Source organism: Vespa mandarinia, chromosome 10 (assembly GCF_050613455.1).
Source record: "Vespa mandarinia isolate Hongniang chromosome 10, ASM5061345v1, whole genome shotgun sequence".
In the NCBI taxonomy this organism is placed as follows: domain Eukaryota; kingdom Metazoa; phylum Arthropoda; class Insecta; order Hymenoptera; family Vespidae; genus Vespa; species Vespa mandarinia.
In genome coordinates, this window is record NC_140819.1 from 6,785,001 (window position 1) to 6,790,000 (window position 5,000).

Genomic DNA, 5,000 nt, shown 5'->3' on the forward strand with positions numbered 1-5,000 from the left:
AAATCATATATGAATTAACAATTAAATAATTTTTTTTTAGCAAAAAAGATAAAAAAAAAAAAGAAAAAGGAAATATATTTCAAAGTTATATCATGTTACAGAGGATTAATAAAAGAAAAAAAAAATAAATGATGATTATAATCTCGTTAAAAGGGAGGATGTTCTTCGAAGTGTTCGAGATCTTCGACTTAATCTGACATAAATGAAAATGCTCTTCAACATCTTTGTCTTCATAACGCTATTTATGTTAAAATCCAAATGGTGTAAGTATTATGGCCCTACCAAGGGAAACATTTGTGCCAGATTTGACCACAAGAAGTGTGAACGACTGTACAAGGGTTAGTCTCACTGAACAACTCTTCCTACTCTAATGTGTTTTTAGGGAAAATTGTTATATATTATTATCTTGTGAATCGTGTATCCCTTAATTGTACTTCACGTCTAGGGCCAAAAAATTCAATTAAGCTTTTCCTCTTTCTTTTAACATTTTTCAATTTATAACAAAAAAGAAAAAAAAACAAAAAAGAAAATAATAATAATAATAGTGGCATTATTATAAACGTGTAAATATTGAATTCCATTAACGAAACGTATTAAAAGAAAATTAAATAGTCAAACCTCATTATAAATATTACATTTGTTAGAAAAATGTTGCTTCATTAAATCTTTCTGATTAAATCTTTCATTTAAATACTTTCTGATTTATATTAAAAAAAAAAAAAAAAAAAAAAAAAAAAAGGAAAAAAAAATCGAATACAATATTGTTTATTCAAATCTAAAATACTGAAAATTGCAACATTATTTACTAATTCGCCTAATATTAATAACCATAATAAATTACATAAATTTGGTCTTGGTATTTAAACAAATTATTATTTATTCGTATGCTCGTTGTAACGTAAAAATGTCGTCCTTAATTCTATAACATTTCATAAATTAATTTAGTATTAATTTAGTACTAGGAAAATCTACTGCTTGAAAGGTTAATTAACATTTAGCGAAACATGTTTTCTACAAATCGGATTACAACAGAGCGAGACGGTCGAGTTGTAAATTGTACGAGCTAACTGAAGAGGGATGTCCAAAAAGGATGTCTCGTTGTTGAATTAACTAATATAAATGTCCTAACGGATGATATTAAGTGTTATATTTACCTTTTATTTTAACGTAACACGCAACCATTTTCATCAGTTGTTATTTATTGAATCAGTATTTTAAATAAATAAATAATCAATATTTATAATATAATATCAATATGTAATACAAGCGACGATAGCAAAACTGACACAACTGTGATACATAATTATTTATATTAATCAAAATATTTAATACCGATCGTTTATTTTACAAAATATTAATTAATAAAAAAAAAAAAAAAAGAAAACTGATCAAATAAATAAAAGTGATTTTACATTGAACGAGATTCGTGATAATTGTGCTCATAAAATTTATAACGACTTAATCTGTGATTTTACGTTCCCTTTGATATAAATGTAACGTCAAATTCAGCTGAATTTGAAAGTAAACGAGTGACTGAAAAATTAAGTTCCTAAACGAGAGAAAAAAAATAGATCTATATAGAAAGAGTATGCATATATGTATTTTCATGTATTTCATGAAAAAAAAATTAATACAACATGGGTCAAATATTTCTAACCGATTTTACTACTTTACGAGACTTTTTAAGCTCTATTTGTTTTTTTTTTTGTTTTTTATTTTTTCTTTGTTTTTCTTCTTCAGATTATAAAACTACAAGTCTAACAAAAAAAGATCAGAAAAAATCTCGTTAAAGGGTAATCGATTTTTAAAATTATCGAAAAACTTTTGGCTAACCTAAGTACTTTTGATTTGCCCTACGTAAATAAACGTAACGTACATAAGCCTTCCCGTAAATATTTTCAGAAAAGAAGAAAAACCTAGAGACAAAAAGAGAGATCGATTTATAGATGTCTTGAACAATTTTGCGAGAAAAAAATAGTCAAATTGACGACAATTAATAATCGAAACAAAAGCCGTACAGTGAGTGCTTGGAAGTGAGTTGTTCTTGAAAATAAACGAACATAGTCCTTTTACGATTAATTGTGAAACTAATAAGAATAAATAAATAAGTATTAAAAAAAAAAAAAAAAAAAAGAAAGAAAAAAAGTGAAGAGCGAATAAGAAATGTATGAAAGATAAAAGTATTATCGAATGAGAGTAATAAGATAAATATATTCAATTATGAAAGGAAATCAAATGAGCGATCTAATTATAATAATAATAATTATTATAATAATAATAATAATAATAATAATAATAATAATAGTAATAGTAATAGTAATTACAATAATAATAATACACATTGTAATTATACATCAATGTGTAATACACATACAATAAGTATACACATTGACAAAGAACATTAAACGCGTAGACGATCGCGATACGATGGTTACACAAATATAGATAGATAGCGACATGAATATTTTATGCATTGAACGAAGGCCGTACTATCGACCAAAGTGCAAATGAGTTTTGTACAACGTCGAAATAATTGAATAAACGAAGAATGGTGTCAAGCGAATCTGTTTAAGTATCTTATGTGGAGTGAAGTAGTAAATAAATCGCAATAACCTTCGTTATTTGACTTGTTAGAATTGGAATGAAAATCTGGATAAGAACATGAATAAAATAAACAGTAATAATAAAATAAGTAAATAAATAAACTAATGAATGAATGAATGAATGAATGAATGAATGAATGAATGAGCAATGAATGAATGAACAATGAAAGAATGAATGAAATAATGAATGAAAGAATGAATGAATGAATGAATGAATGAATGAGTTAGTGAATGAATGGACTCATACATTTTTACGCTATTATACTCGGGTCCTTCGTCCTTTTTCAATTTTGTACTCGACACGAGGGGTTAAAAGTGAAAGTGAAAATGAAAGAAAAAAAGAGCAATGAAAAAAAAAAAAAAATAAATAAATAAATAAAATAATAAAAAGAAGAAAAGGAAGAAGAGAAAACAAAGTAAAGAAAAAAAAAAAAGAATAAAAGAAAAAAGAAAAAAAAAAAGGAATATAATAATAATTACAACAACGACAAAATTCGTTTCATTTGTACGCCTATGCTTTCGAGTTTACTGCCAAAACGTGGGAGAAATAAATAGAACGACCAGTACGCATGTTGGATCGAAGAGAAACGGAACGGTACAGAGAGGATTTTACGAAACGTAAGTGTATGTATCTATACATATGAGTATACATTTCTAAATATGTGTATGTGCATGTTACGTCTCTCTCTCTCTCTCTTTCTCTCTCTCCCTCTCCTCTTTCTTTCTCTGTGTGTGCGCACGCACGTATATGCATAAGCACACGAGAAGAAATAACATTAAATTCTAATTTCTAAAACGGGAAATAAAAAGATTAAGCTCGGACGATCTAACTAGCCAGAGCTTTGCGTATACTTAAATAAAAAGCCAATCGTTTTTAACACGCTCTAAACAATCGTATGTACATGTTCGACTGGCGACAATCGGATTATGGTCTTACATATATATACACATATAGCAGACATCCACGCTATATATATATATTATATATATATATATATATGGTATAATGTACTTACACGTATATAAATACATATACTCAGCAAAAGCAAAAGGATCGATCCTTGGAGTCGCGTGAGCTCGTTTATTCTTTTTCCATTTTATTATTATTATTATTATTATTATTATTATTATTATTATTATTATTAATGATATTATTATTATTATTATTAATAATATTATTATTATTAATTTTTATATTTTCTTCTCTTTTTATTCTTCTTGTTTTCCTTCTCTTTTCATTCTCTCAACAAAGCGCCAACATGAAGTTCGTACTTTTTTTGAGCGTTATGTTGTCACTTTGATAAACATAAGTGAAGAGAAATGAATTCAAGGAACTTCGCGCGCGCTAAAAGCCTAACCTCTTCTTCTTTCTCTCTTTTTCTCTTTTTCTTTCTCCCTTTTTTTCTTCCTCTCTTCTTCTCTCTCTCTTTCTTTTTTTCTCTCTCTCCCTCTCTCTCTCTCTCTCTCTCTACACCTTTGCTTGGTATACATGAAGAAAAATATTCCATGTGAATTAAACAATGAATCTATTTATTACGAAAATCAATGTATTTTATCTCAGCACTTAAAATCATTTAGATACATACTTCCTTGCTTGACGTTTCGAAATCGTATGACGAAATTATCTCAAGTTAGAATGCTGAAACGCCATTGTCATTATGACTAGTTATATCTCGATAAGTCAATGGAACAATTGAGGAGAAAAAGAAAAAGAAAAAGAAGAAAAAGAAAAGAAAAGAAAAAGAAAACAACAAAAAAGAAAATCGATATATGCTACCGAAATTTCATTCCCATGGAAATATATATATATCATATGTATACATGTATATATATGTATATATATATATATATATATATACGTATGTACGTATGCAGATGATGAATCGAAGAAAAAAACAAAAGAAGATTGAAATTTTTACGCATTAAAAGAGTAAAATGGCAAAACATTTGGCGCTATTCTAAGAACTTCAAATTTCAAAGATCTTGGCAAAGCGTAACCTCAAATTTACGTTGGCCGTAAACGACGAAGATTTCGAAGTAATACCCGTTTAAAAAAATTTATCTGCGCATCAATGAAAAATTTAGTACCGTATATATCTTTTGTATTATAAATTATAAAAATATAAAGTACGTGAAAATGTAAAATCGTATTGTCGAAAAGATAAAGAAAGTTAAAATGGCGAACGCTCTCTAGTAACTCATTGGACTTACCATTGTTCACGTCGTCCTCCGTTCTTCTTCGATTTTTCCAAGTCCATCCGTTCGATGATAAAAAGATTGTCGATCTTCTTTTTGATTTCGACGAAATTGATCGTTTCAATAAGAAAAATCGATGAAGAAATTCTTCTTACTTCTTTTTATTTTTCTTCTTATACTGCGTACTACATACGATCACGT

General features: G+C 27.4%; 2 protein-coding genes across 28 annotated transcripts in view; one reads left to right on the plus strand and one right to left on the minus strand.

Moving 5' to 3' along the window:
• pHCl-1 (pH-sensitive chloride channel 1) overlaps positions 1–5,000 on the minus strand; it is a 100,844-nt gene that overhangs the window by 94,640 nt on the left and 1,204 nt on the right. For 24 of the 26 annotated variants that reach the window (XM_085659923.1, XM_085659941.1, XM_085659940.1 and 21 more), the window contains one exon: positions 4,815–5,000. This exon is cut by the window's right edge. The exons of 1 other annotated variant lie outside the window; for it this stretch is intronic. The gene's annotated coding sequence lies outside the window, so the exon portion shown is untranslated. The remainder of the gene's footprint in view (positions 1–4,814) is intronic. One more of the 26 variants, XM_085659925.1, reaches the window with a different exon arrangement.
• LOC118445528 (trypsin 5G1) overlaps positions 3,200–5,000 on the plus strand; it is a 5,534-nt gene continuing 3,733 nt past the window's right edge. Inside the window, exon 1 of one of the 2 annotated variants that reach the window (XM_035875165.2) lies at positions 3,200–3,227. The gene's annotated coding sequence lies outside the window, so the exon portion shown is untranslated. The remainder of the gene's footprint in view (positions 3,228–5,000) is intronic. The other variant, XM_035875166.2, reaches the window with a different exon arrangement.